At 46.1% G+C, this 14,490-nt stretch overlaps 1 long non-coding RNA gene across 2 annotated transcripts; it reads right to left on the bottom strand.

Annotated features, from left to right (window-relative positions):
- Positions 1-7,276: 7,276 nt before the first annotated feature.
- On the bottom strand, positions 7,277-14,354 carry LOC309522961. Of its 2 annotated transcripts, none has more exons than XR_014215184.1 (2): positions 14,250-14,354; positions 7,277-7,722 (listed from the first exon to the last, which is right to left on the bottom strand). It is a non-coding gene; the product is annotated as an uncharacterized lncRNA (long non-coding RNA). The 2 variants fall into 2 exon arrangements; XR_014215185.1 differs by lacking the exon at positions 14,250-14,354 and adding an exon at positions 9,298-9,584.
- Positions 14,355-14,490: the final 136 nt, after the last annotated feature.

The following is a 14,490-nucleotide window of genomic DNA, read 5'->3' as shown; positions in this document are numbered from 1 at the left end:
GAAAAGGTCTTCACCTGGCATCAAAGAACTGATATGGTGGGTGCCAGGCCTGTATCCCTGAGGGCAAGCCCTCTGCAGATGCAGAGGCCACCACTGAAAAGGCTCTTTCTCACCACACTACATCCGTGCACTACATTTTGTGTACGTTATGGAATTTTGTGTGAGGAAATTCCATCATTTAACTGTACACTATTTTTTTTTTTTTTTGAGATAATTCAACACTAATATATTTAGACATACATATTACGGATATACAAACAAACATACATTTCATTCAATCCTTAAAAATATTCACACATACCCATACTCAATCCCGCACATACGGTACTTCCTTTTCCCACCAACTGTACTCTAGTTAGTGTTGCCAGCTTTTCAACTGGCCTCTGTAGCTGCGCTTGTAAGGGCAGCGGGTCATATCTCCAAGCTGTGAAATGCTTCCTCTGCTAAATCCTACTGAACATGCCTCTTTTAAAGGTGCATCTACAAGCCTGGTTGGAAAGTTAATGGCCCTACTTTCAGTTTCTGTGCTTTCCGCTATACAGACCTGCCCTACGGTTAAGATATGCTGTGGAGGTTCTGCTAGATCTGCCAACCTCAACAGAGACCTGCTATACAGCAATCATAGAATCATAGAATTGTAGAGTTGGAAGGCACTCCAAAGGTCATCTAGTCCAACCCCCTGCAAAGCAGGAATCTCAACTAGATCATACATGAGAGATGGCCATCCAGACTCTAATTAAAAACCTCCAAGGAAGGAGAGTCCACCACCTCTTGGGGGATTCTGCTCCACTATTGAACAGCTCTTACTGTCAGAAAGTTCAGTGGTGGTTTCCCATCTCTGGAACTCCCTCCCCTCTGAGATATCGCTGCCACCCACTCATTAATCCTTTGACACCAGATGAAGACCATAGTATTCACCCAGGCTTTTGCTGGACTTTAGCACCAGCGTTGATGTTTATTTTAGTGGACTGGTAGCAACTACCTGCCTTGTTTACAGTACGTGTATCTGGGTCTGTTTGACTTTGTCACCAGCTTTGGAATTGCATTTGCAAGGAACAGCTAGTTAAAAGGTAAAGGGACCCCTGACCATTAGGTCCAGTCGTGGCCGACTCTGGGGTTGCGGCGCTCATCTCATTTTATTGGCCGAGGGAGCCGGCGTACAGCTTCCGGGTCATGTGGCCAGCATGACTAAGCTGCTTCTGGCGAACCAGAGCAGCGCACGGAAACGCCATTTACCTTCCCGCCGGAGCGGTACCTATTTATCTACTTGCACTTTGACGTGCTTTCGAACTGCTAGGTTGGCAGGAGCAGGGACCGAGCAACGGGAGCTCAGCCCATCACGGGGATTCGAACCACCGACTGTCCTAGGCTCTGTGGTTTAACCCACAGCGCTACCCGCGTCCTTAACAGCTAGTTAGAGATGCTTGAATGAGTTAATGTAAATATCATCCTGATCTGAACTTCCCACTCCTTAAGGAGGGGAGGATGTGTGAAAATGCGCATACTTCAAGCGCATGCCAAACTCAGCACAGATCCCATCTGCTCAACTCCCTTATTCAACACAGCAATTCAGTTGTGGGAATTGACCTTGACTCTTCGTCCTCCACAGTTTTGGGGCTGGTCTCCAACTCCCGACAGTCCCAGCCAGCATGTACAATGGCCAGGGATGGCAACAGTTGTAGCCCAGTAAATCTGGAGGGCACAAGATTGGCTACCCTTGTTCTAAATGAAAGTGGCTTCCAGGAAGGATTACCACCACCACACACCCCATATCTCTTCTTCAATAGGCATTGCCCATATGTTTAATCAAAGTTTTGCTTGACAATGGAAACAAAGGAAGGGATCAATGTGCCAATACTACCAACTGTTTAAAGCGCAGCCGACACACGTTTAAATCACATTGTTGTTGTTGTTGTTTAGTCGTTTAGTCGTAACTGACTCTTCGTGACCCCATGGACCAGAGCACACCAGGCACTCCTGTCTTCCACTGCTTCCCACAGTTTAGTCAAACTCATGCTGGTAGCTTCAAGAACACTGTCCAACCGTCTCATCCTCTGTCGTCCCCTTCTCCTTGTGCCCTCCATCTTTCCCAACATCAGGCTCTTTTCCAGGGAGTCTTCTCTTCTCATGAGGTGGCCAAAGTATTGGAGTCTCAGCTTCAGGATCTGTCCTTCCAGTGAGCACTCAGGGCTGATTTCCTTCAGAATGGATAGGTTTGATCTTCTTGCAGTCCATGGGACTCTCAAGAGTCTCCTCCAGCACCATAATTCAAAAGCATAAATTCTTTGGCGATCAGCCTTCTTTATGGTCCAGCTCTCACTTCCATTAGTCACTACTGGGAAAACCATAGTTTAACTATACGGACCTTTGTTGGCAAGGTGATGTCTCTGCTTTTTAAGATGCTTAAATCACATTTCTTCCCCCACAGAATCCTGGGAACAGTAGTTGGTTAAGAATGCTGGGAATTGTGGTTTTGGGAGGGGCAAAGCTACAGTTGGCAGGATTTAAATGCACAGTGTGGTCTCAAACGAACAACAGCTGGAAGTCTCTGATGCGATGTCAATTTAAAAACAGCAACAGCAACTCTGCACTCGGTATTCTTTAGCCTTCGTAACAGACTATGCATTGGTAAAAATGCTGAGAAACAGATGTTCTTTGCACAGCCAAAGGATGCTGCTGAGATGGGTAGGGAGAATTCTGCAGACTGACAGCCAGGTGGCTGGATGTAAAGGAGCGCAGGGATCTTGCACCTTTAATCACAGTGCAGTAGAGGGAATTTCAGCAAGCTGCAGCTTTCCTGCACCTGCCCGAATCCCCTTCTGCTTAACTGTTTCTGCATACTGGCTTCTTGAGCCACCTGACAACAGCTGAGCATTCCTGCAGTGATGGCAGCAAAAGGCACAGAAGAGCAGACCAAATACTCAAACTTTGGGCAAGCTGCCAGGATGGCACAGAGTTCAAGGTCAAGACATGGTCTACTGCTCCATGTAGCATGTCAAGGGAAGACAGCAATCAGCTTCTTGCCACCTTGGGTGTTGATCTATATGAAACCACCCATCTTCTTCAAAGCTCTAGACAAAACAAGGCTACGTAGGTATGATGCAGGCAGTAGAGACTGGTCCAGCTGGGTTCATGGGGCACTGTGCGACCAGCCCCCCCCCAGCCTAACTCCTTATTCACAACCAGTTCAAGGAGTAGCACTGGCTGTCATCTTCCTTCATCCTCCTTAGTCTCAGAACTGCCCTTGTAGAACTCAGCAGGGAGGAGGCAAAACTAGAACCAGCTGTGGTGGACATGCCCCAAGGTAAAAGACTTCTGGGAAAGGATTTATAATGAATTGAAAAAAGTGTTGAAAAACACATTTCTTAAAAAAACAGAAGCCTTTTTACTTGGTATAGTGGGGGGGGGGGGTTTGAAATTCCCCAAAAGGGTGTTACTTTTTTCCTGTATGCCACAACAGCTGCGATAATATTGTTAGCGAAGAATTGGAAGAAACAAGATTTACCAACTATCGAAGAATGGCAGATGAAGATGATGGACATTATGGAACTTGCCGAACTGACCGGGAGACTCTGAGACCAGAGAGAAGAGACGGTGGAAGAAGACTGGAAAGAAGTTTAAGGAATATTTGAAAAAAATATGTTAATATTTAAATCTTAGAATAGCTTTGGAAGTGGATATAGGCTGTAGGGTTAGAAGATAGGGTATTTTAATATAGTATTATTTGTAAGTGATAAAACGTGAAGTTATTTTAAGTGTGATTTTAAAAAAAAGATGGTTAGAAATTATGATATATGGAAACTGCTAAAAATGAAAATCAGATAGGTGAGACTTAGGGAAGCCCACTTAACAATGTTTAGAAAAATAAGGATATGACAAGAATTTGTTTGTATGGTTTGTCTTTTCTGTTTGTGTTTTTTATTTGTGTTATAAAATGAATAAAAAAATGGGGGGGGGCGACTAGAACCAGCTGGCTCTGCCTTTCTTCGGCTCTCTGGCGCCACTTACTGTTGGCATCTCATCCTTTTGCCCCACCAGATCCAATGAGCACCAGCTGCCATTGGATGCCAGGGGTCCACAGTGGGATCTGCCAGGGCTTTCATTTGTAATTAACAGATGCCCAGCCAAGAAAAAGGCTTTGGGGGCGGAGAGCTGGGCAGAGGTAACTGGCAAACGTCTTAACACCCCATTTCCTGCTAACGTGGAAATTTGCCCCTTTCTTTCTGTGCCTGAGGAAGCTCTGTGTTTAAGCTCAGAGCTGCTGCTGCTGCTGCTGTCATGTCTGGTTTGGCCCTGGCACTCGTCTGTCTGAATGGCAAACCAGGAAATGTCACAGGCTGCGCAGCAAAGAACATAATCCACAATTTTTTATTAATGAGGCCTAAACGGACAGCTTGGTGGAGAGCCGGTTCCTGTCTTTAGCTCTTACACCAGACATTCGTCTTTCAGAGCTGGAGCTGCAAGTATGACCTCAATTATTCATCGGCGACACGCACGGTGATCCCTTATGATGTGCTACCTATAAGTCTTCTTCTTCTTTGGTGATCTCTCGTAGCTGAGCAAGATTGTCTTCCAAACATGGTTTTAACAATGAGTCCGTAAGTGACTGTGGAGGCCAATTCTGGATCCACACGTCCTTCCACAGTGGCGACATTGGTTTCCGGGGAGTGGGGGGGGGGTTGATCACAGTGTGGATTTGCCAAGCGTGCCTTCCTCTTAGCATTTCTTCCTTGCGTCCTGAGTTCGAGTGTCTTCAAAGCCCATGACACCTTTGGTAATGGCTGTTTTCCAACTGGAGCGCTCGCAGGCCAGTGTTTCCCAGTTGTCAGTGTTTAGACTACGTTTTTAAAGATTTGCCTTGTATCTATAAGTAATGGCACCAAGGAAACAGGGCTGCACTTTGACACACTACCTTTCACATCAAACTTCCCAGGGCTCCTTGATGCAAATGGTTGAATGAGGCTCTGCCAAACCTGATGGCAGCAGCACAGCGTGTCAACGCAGGGAAGTCCTCAGTGACCGCTTTTGCATCTCTCTTGTAAAGCTCAAGTTCGAGAAATCAGCTGCAGAGTGAGATGCAAACGTTACAAGTGAAGAACAGGTTAAGCAAAGAGCAGCTGCCAGACGTCTGTGTTCAAAAAAGCCACAGCAACATTAAAAAGGCAAGTTAACAATGTGACGGTGTGACACTGTTGGGAAGACCTTGAAGATTTTTAACTAGCATTCATGGTTTTGGCTATTCTGTGATACTCTTCAAGGAGTAGCTTGAAAAGAAAAAAAGCACCCACAATTTGAGAAACTTCACATTATCACCGTTGCTCCTTCGAATACTGAACTTGGGTGGGGTGTGTAGATGGCTTGGTAGCAAAAATGGCAGCACCCCAAAACAAGAGGGAGGTATCTGTGAAGTAGGGTGTTATGTACTGAGTATATTTCATAGGGTGAAGCCCAAGATTTGTAGAAATACAGCAATTAAATTCAGGACCCCCCCCCAGCTATTATTATTTATTAAGCATTTGTAATTCTGCTGGTATATAAATAATAAACTAGGTTCCTGCCATAGCAGCTTACAGGCAGTTCCCAGGATACTTTGTGCGTGCTTTAAATGTATGGTGTGTCACTGTACATAGTGGGGCTTGCTTCTGTGAAAATGTGTGCCGGATCAGGCCACATGAGCGGACAGTGAGACAGAAAGATCGAGGAAGGAAACGGAAAGCAAATATTGCATGATCTCTAAACAGGATCAATTGGCACAATCTTCTCTTGCTAATAATGACTGGAGGTTAGCAGAGGACACAGTTAGGCACGCATGTTCCCTACTGAGAGCTGGAAGGCATAAGGCATGGCATACGGCAAGGACTTTGGGCACAATATACAGTTAAAAGATTGGGGGAAACTGTGGAAGGAAGAATTAAAATTTACAGCATGCAATGCTTTGAAAGAAAAAGTGATGAAAATGATGTACAGATGGTATATTACACCAGTGAAATTAGCCAAAATGTATAAACTAAGTAATAAATGTTGAAAATGTAAAGAAAAAGAAGGATCTTTTTATCACATGTGGTGGGATTGTAAGAAAGTGAAAAGCTTCTGGGAAATGATATATAATGAGATGAAAAAGATGTTGAAATATACATTTATAAAAAAAAAAAACCAGAAGCATTTTTATTTGGCATTGTAGGGGAGTACATTAACAGACAAGATAGTCAATTGTTTTTATATGCAATAATGGCCGCAATAATATTATTGGCACAGAAATGGAAACAAGAAGAATTACCGACGAAAGAAGAATGGCAGACGAAATTAATGGACTATGCAGAATTAGATAAGATGACAGGAAGGATCTGAAACCTGCGGGACCAGAGATTCTCAGAGGACTGGAGTAAATATTTGAACTATTTGAAAAGCAGTTGTAACAAACAGATTACGCTAGTAGGATTGCAAGAAGTTTTGTAAAGAGGATTATGCGAAATATTGCAGAGAAGATTATGAAGAGTTATTAGTTAAGGACAATTAAAAGTAATAGAGGAATTAAGAAATGTAGATTAAGTGATAGACTGAAAAATCTTCAGATGCGGTTGATGGAAGTCCAAAATATTGTATAAGAGAAGAAAGCATGTTATATGATTTTGGGAAATTATTTGTAAAAATCAATAAAAATATTTTCTTTTTTTAAAAAGGAAGGCATAAGGCATGGCTGCAGGTACGGGAAACCTGTGGCACTCACTCCCTGAGCATTGGCCATGCAGGTTGGGGTTAAAGAGGGCTGGGAAAACTTCCAAGAGGCCATATGGAAATGGTGGGTGGGGTCAGAGGCAAAATTGGGCAGAGCAACAGATGCAAGTTTTGCCTTTGTACAAGTGGACGGTTTTAGGGTACCATGATCGGTGCGGTCGCACTGTGCATCACACTGCAAGGAGTGCTGAAGCAATGGTGGGGGACACCAAATTTTAGCATCTCATGGGGCACTGCTGAAATTTGAGAGCCCCAAGGCTGCCGCTGCTAGCTTCCACACACCTCTTTTCTGCACCCAGGCAAGCAAGAGCCACATCCTCAGAGTGCAAGGTAGAGCCAGAGAGGGGCGTGGCCTGAGAAGAGAGGGCGTGACCTCAGCATTGGCCAGCACTCATCTCCCAGGTCTGCAATTTCCCACCACTCTGCTAGAGACAAGGTACACAATGGAGCTTTATATGTGAAGGTTGCTGCAACTGCAGCTGCTGCCAAGCTCTCCGGCTCTGCCATTAGGCAGAGTAAGGTGGTTGTTTCAGGCTGCTGATTTGGGGTGTCATGAAAAGACAGCAGTTTATTATTGTTGTGCCTTTACTATCAGGGATGTGGAGAGGCGCATGTGAGATTTTCTGCCTTGGGTACCAAAATAACTTGGCAGACCTTTCGCTGATATACATTTTGACCGGCGAGAGGAGCATCAAATGGAGCTTTCCACCTTAGGCAGCGAAATGTCTCGCGCTGGCCCTGAAGGGAGGGAGGGATGAGCAGGGAGCATTGATGCCTTCCTCCAAGCTACTCCTCTAGAGTTCTAATAATCGTCCGCTAGATGTCAGGTTGATAGGAGGAGGAGAGAGGCACGCTGTCCGGCAACAGGAGGCAGGCAGCCAATCACTTTCCGTCCTGGAGAAGACTGCTTCCCTGCTGGTTCTGTGCAGCCATCAGGAACCGGCTGTCGTCAGGCAAACCACATCTGTGCAGCAAAAGGAATCAAACCTGTACTGCAGGGTTAGAAAGGGGGGGGAGAGAGAGATTAATGGCAGCATGTAGAACTGAATGCAGAAAGCTGCAAAATGCATCTCTTTTTTATGCACGACATCCAAACAATATCTAATGAGGACAAAACAAGATTTTCGGGAGATGGGGCTGCTACCCAAGATACAGTTACCTGGGTGCTGAATTCAGTGGGATTTATTTCTGAGTAGACATAAAAAAGATTGCCGGAAAAGAACCCCTCAATACACACAAGACTATTTGTGGCACATGATAAATGTGTCTATAAGGAATAAGCTTCCCCTCTGTACAGAAAAACTGAAAATCCGAAGAACCTCCTTGTATGAAAGCGGTTGTGATTTCATTCTTTTCTATTCCCTCACCAACTAGTAAAGTGAGCTAGTCTGGAATTTTGCATTAATGTGAATAAACCCTACATTATCACTGTATGGATGCAATTGCCTCTCCTCTTGCCTGCTAGGAAACCTCCCAAGTGTCAGTTGGGGGGGGGGGAGGGACTCATAGCTGTCAACTTTTCCCTTTTCTTGCGAGGAATCCTATTCGAAATAAGGGAATATAAAAGGGGGGGAAGTTGACAGCTATGGGGGGACTTTGGGGTGGGTAACAGAAAATAATTCTTCACTTTGGAACTGGCATATTAACCCACAGCTGTGGCCTTAAAGCAGAGGCTTTCATCCTTTTTGGGTCCATGACTCTCTTGACCAACTCCATTTTTTCTGTGGCACCCCTGTGGGGCTCAGGAGCCCAGTTATGTCCCCCTTTGCCTGTAGAGCTGGCAGCCTCTCACCCTTTTTCAAACGCACTCCCTTGTGGAGTGTTCCCTCAGCCTCCTCTCTTCTCCCCTCTGCTTGGGAGTTTTCTGGGCATCTATTGCTGCCGCTCCCTGGTCTCTGAGCTGCCCCCCGCCCTGTCCCAAAGAGAGGTGCCTCCTCACACTGCCCCACAGGGGCCTAGGAAGCAACCCCTGGCCAGCCCCAGAGGCACCATTCGCCTGGGGAGATTGTAGCCAGGGCTGCTGCAGCAAACAGCTGTGCAAGCCTTTGGGGGGCAGATACCCAATAGGGCATCAGAAGAGGGAGGGAAGGGGAAAGGGACAGAGGCCAGGCCTCCCTGACCATCATTGAAGGCACCCCAGGGTGCCACGGCACACTGGTTTAAAACCATTATGTTAAAGGGATGAACTGCAGTATAAAATATACAAGTGAGACCTGTGCTAAAATGTTGCAGTATATTTCTTGCTTGCTAGTGTTATAAGAAATTTAAGGTCATAAAAAAATTTAAATGTTCATAACTGTATATATAAACCACATGTCTGAAACCCCACAGATTAGGTCCTGAACAAATTGACCTCAAATATTTCTCTGCAAGGTCAAAAGTGGGAAACCTCCCCATTGTCTCTTTCCTCAGAAATCCTGTCTTAAGGGCACATTCAAGATATGAACAGGGTGTGAGCCTGTGACCTAGATTCAGGAATTAAGTAGTTATAATAACAAAAGAGTGGCCAAAACCCAGATAATGCAATCAGGTAACTTGCCAGACAGGAGGCAAACAGCGAACTCAGATTTCTGTTGTAGACCACCTTTTCTGTGATGTAGGTATGATGTATCTGGGGGGTGGTCTTGGGCTACACCCCTTCTGTGATGTATGTATGATGTTTCTGGGGGTGGTCTTGGACTCCAGGGCGGGCAATTTAAAATGTCTACATAAGGGCGGGCACACCTGTGTTCTGGGTCCTCCTCCTCTCTCCTGCGTGTGGGGGAGCACCCTGCTGCAACAGTTAATAAAGATCAGGCTTACTAGCTGCTTTGCTTCTCAATATTCTCTGGTTGGTCTCTGTTGTTTTCTCCTACCAATAGGGAACCTACAAAAGGACTCTATGTGGTCTCTTAGGTAAAGGTAAAGGGACCCCTGACCATTAGGTCCAGTCGTGACCGACTCTGGGGTTGTGGTGCTCATCTCGCTTTATTGGCCAAGGGAGCCAACGTACAGCTTCCGGGTCATGTGGCCAGAATGACTAAGCCGCTTCTGGTGAACCAGAGCAGCACACGGAAATGCAGTTTACCTTCCCGCTGGAGCAGTACCTATTTATCTACTTGCACTTTGAGGTGTTTTCGAACTGCTAGGTTGGCAGGAGCAGGGACCCAGCAATGGGAGCTCACCCCATCACAGGGATTTGAACTGCCAACCTTCTGATTGGCAAGTCCTAGGCTCTGTGGTTTAACCCACAGCGCCACCCGCGTCCCTATATGGGCTCTTGGGTACTCCATAAGGGAAAAGGAGCAGTTTCCCCCCCTTATATCACTAGCAAGAGCGCTCTGGTTGAAGGTGCAAGCCAACAACCAGCCAACCCCACCTTCCTCCACGATGCTATAAGCTGCTATGCAGCTGAAGAGGGACATTTCACTCTCTCCCCCTTTCCACTTTTTTTTCACAGATGACACACTCTAAATTCTGTGGCTAATGAACATGCTCTTTTTTTTTTTTTTTTACTCAACTGGTGCTCTTGTTTCTTTCTCTTTCCCTCTCTGTTTTTGCCCTCTTAGAATTCATCAAATAAATATTTTGTACTTCTGCAATCGTTGCCGTTTCTGACCTCACCACCTGCAAATGGTAGCAGGGAGTGATCAGCTATGCTGCAGAGAGTGGTTGAGAGGGCCACACATGCCCTGTGGATTGCCCACCTGGGCACCTTGATTGGTTGTGGATATTTCCTAAGCTAGCAATTCATGCACACAGGTGAGATAGGAAGGAACATAAGAAGCTAACTTATACCAAGTCAGACTATTGGTCCTGGTAGCTCAGTGCTGTCTACACAGACTGGGAGTGGCTCACCAGAGTTTCAAGCAGCCAGGTGTTGCCAAGCAATGATCGTGGGACCTTCTGCATACGAAACATGATGCTCTTCCACTGAACCACACCTTCCTCAACAATCTCAGGTGGTGCTTGCGAGCTAGCAGGGTGGGTAAATAGTAAATGGACCCCTGACCATTAGGTCCAGTAGTGGTCGACTCTGAGGTTGCGGCACTCATCTCGCTTTATTGGCCGAGGGAGCTGGCATACAGCTTCCGGGTCATGTGGCCAGCATGACTAAGCTGCTTCTGGTGAACCAGAGCAGTGCACGGAAACGCTGTTTACTTTCCCGCTAGAGTGGTACCTATTTATCTACTTGCACTCTGACGTGCTTTCGAACTGCTAGGTTGGCAGGAGCAGGGACCGAGCAACGGGAGCTCCCGTCGCAGGGATTCAAACCGCTGATCTTCTGATCAGCAAGTCCTAGGCTCTGTGGTTTAACCCACAGCGCCACCCGCGTCCCTTAGCAGGGTGGGTGGTTCTCCCTTAAAAAAGGGGGGGGGGAGGAAAAAGGGTTTTTTAAGAAAATCCTTCCAAAATTTCACACCAGAGCAAAATAGTGACAACATGGGAACAATGATCTACCAAGGACAGGGCACAGAAAAACTGGGGCAGACTTTTGTGAAAAGGAACAGCTGGAGCAGATGACAACTTTTGTCGACCGTTTTTTCTTTTTGCCATTCCTCGATAAACACATTCTAATCTCTGAACTCCAAATTCCAACCAAGAGAAAAAGAGAGAGGGTTGACTAAAGGTAAAGGTAAAGGTACCCCTGCCCGAACGGGCCAGTCTTGACAGACTCTGGGGTTTGTGCGCCCATCTCACATCTAGAGGCCGGGGGCCAGCGCTGTCCGGAGACACTTCCGGGTCACGTGGCCAGCGTGACAACGCTGCTCTGGCGAGCCAGAGCCGCACACGGAACGCCGTTTACCTTCCCGCTGGTAAGCGGTACCTATTTATCTACTTGCCCCCGGGGGTGCTTTCGAACTGCTAGGTTGGCAGGCGCTGGGACCGAGCAGCGGGAGCGCACCCCGCCGCGGGGATTCGAACCGCCGACCTTTCGATCGGCAAGCCCTAGGCGCTGAGGCTTTGACTAGTTTATGCCAAAGAACAGCTTACAGCTTCCCTGACAGAACGTGGGGAGAACTGATTTTCCAAAGCTTACAAGCTCACCATGAGCCCAGTTTTACTAGAACAGCAGAAGGAAAACGTGGAGTTCCTGGGAAAAACAAATTGCTGAAGTGGAAGATGAGGTGAGCATGGGGGAGGGGGATCAGTTCCTCTTATTATAGGACTTCTAAGGTCTTGTACATTTATAAACATTTACTTTATATATAAAAGGCAAATACATACCTAAGTATATAAACCACGTGTCTGAAATAGTACAGAACAATCCTGAAGCCATTTTGACTCTCCCAAATTGACCTCAAATATTTATCTTCAAAGAGAAAGGAAATGGGAAAAGCCTTTCAATTGTCTTTGGAATGTAGGGGCTTACACCTCCCTGTAAATACAGTCTGGCAAGTATCTGTTAAGCCGAGCGCACTATCAATATGCGTAAAAGATTCAGGAACTATTTTAACTTTATTATAGTTATTATAACTACCATCTCAAAGGAATAGCCAGGCTACCCAGAAAAGGCAATCAAATAAGGCATTATCAGGTATTCTGGCAGACAGAAGAGAAGCAACACACTCAAATTTCTGCTGGGGACCATCTCTTTCTGTGATGTATGTATGATGTTTTGGAGGGTGGTCTTGACGCGGGTGGCGCTGCGGGTTAAATCACAGAGCCTAGGGCTTGCCGATCAGAAGGTCGCGGTTTGGTCCCTGCTCCTGCCAACCTAGCAGTTCAAAAGCACATCAAAGTGCAAGTAGATAAATAGGTACCGCTCCGGCGGGAAGGTAAACGGCGTTTCTGTGTGCTGCTCTGGTTCGCCAGAAGCAGCTTAGTCATGCTGGCCACATGACCCGGAAGCTGTACCCGGCTCCCTCGGCCAATAAAGCAAGATGAGCTCCGCAACCCCAGTCATCCGCAACTGGACCTAATTTTCAGGGGTCCCTTTACCTTTACCTTGAGCTACAGGGTAGGCAATTTCAAAAGTCTATATAAGAGCTTGCACACCAGTGTTCTGGGTTCCTTGCCTCCCTCCTTGTGTGGGGGGAGTAGGGGACCCTGTTGAAACAGTTTAATAAAGACCATGCTTACTAGCTGCTTTGCTTCTCAATACTCTCTGGTTGGCCTCTGTTATTTTCTCCTACTGATAGAGAACCTACATAAGGACTCTATATGGCCTCTTGGATACCTCATAAGGGATAAAGGAGCCGGTTGTTTTTTTATAACATTCTCTAAGGAATACAGTGGTACCTCGGGTTACATAGGCTTCAGGTTACATAGGCTTCAGGTTACAGACTCCGCTAACTCAGAAATAATACCTTGGGTTAAGAACTTTGCTTCAGGATGAGAACAGAAATTGCGCGGTGGTGGTACAGCAGCAGCAGGAGGAGGCCCCATTAGCTAAAGTGGTGCTTCAGGTTAAGAACAGTTTCAGGTTAAGAACGGACCTCCGGAACGAATTAAGTACTTAACCCGAGGTACCACTGTATCTCTGTGGGAACAGTTGCTGGGCAGTGCAAGCAGTAGGGAGGACATTTTCAAGATGGCATAGGATGGGGTTAATAAATAACTAGCAAAATGCCTGTCGCTTTGCTGGAGGTGTGTGGGTGTTTGTGTGTAGGTGGGTGGGTAGAAAGAGAACTTGCCTCTATTGCAGCATCTGAATTTCTGTGGTACATGTATTTCCTTTCAACAAGGGAGGCCCAACAACCTCTGCCAGGGGCGGAGTGGAGGTTTTGCCTTCAACAGTGTCCCCAATACAGCGTTTTACCTGCATGGATGAAGACAAACCATTAACATAACTTATCATGGGCATATATTTTACTTCCATTGCCAGAGGCATCATACCAATTTTCTGGGAATCTCAAGTGGCGAGCAGCTTAGGGCTGCTATGGGCTTCCCAGTGGCATCTGCTTGGCCTACTGGGAGAATGGGATGTGGGATTAGATTAGTCTTTTTGGCTTGATCCAGCAGGGATCATTTTATGTTCCTAATTTGGCAGTCAATTTAATGGGGTACTTATGGGCACCACTGAGCTAAACCCCAATCCTTGAATTGAGATCAGATATAAAAAAACCACAGCAGGAGAGAAAAAAAATACATTCTACACTACTCTATTAAAATAATTTTAAACAGCAAGGTTTTAATTTCCTATCTTCTCATTAGCAAGCAGGTTCATCTGCAAAACTCGACTTGGGAGGGGGCAGGGGGGGTCGAGGTCACTGCTATTTCCAAGTATACTGTATTAATAATAATAATAATTTTTATTTATACCCGGCCTCCCCAGCCAAGGCCGGGCTCAGGGCGGCTAACAAGCAATATTATTATTGCATTAGAAATATTTTATTATTATTAGAATTATCAGTTATCAATTATTAATTATATCATTGATTATTTATAATTAATTATAAAATATTAATTAATAATAAAATTATTAACACAATTATTAGAAATATTGTATTAGAAGTATTATAAATATTTCCAATTCCTGCATGTGTTGTCTCGTTTCGTTTTTTAAAACCCGTACGCGAATCCCTACGTACTTCCGCCACCTCCTTGACCCGCATATGGCGGAGCCGAACCGGCACCGGAAGTGGCGGCTGCGTCAATTTCCCCTGCCCTGTATATTGACGCAACTTCCTCCTTCTCCGCAGTGCCCGGATGGGATATGGAACGCAAAACCCCCAATGAGGGAAGCTGCGCCATGTGCGCGTGCGTAGCAGGGAGAGGGGACGAAGTGGGTGGGGCAAGAGGAGGCGCGCTAAGAAAGGGAACGCGGCGCCG

The sequence above is a fragment of the Podarcis vaucheri genome (assembly GCF_965113315.1).
Source record: "Podarcis vaucheri genome assembly, chromosome: 2".
Classification (NCBI taxonomy): Eukaryota; Metazoa; Chordata; class Lepidosauria; order Squamata; family Lacertidae; genus Podarcis; species Podarcis vaucheri.
The sequence above is the reverse complement of the archived record's forward strand: the minus strand, read 5'-3'. Positions and strand labels throughout refer to the sequence as shown.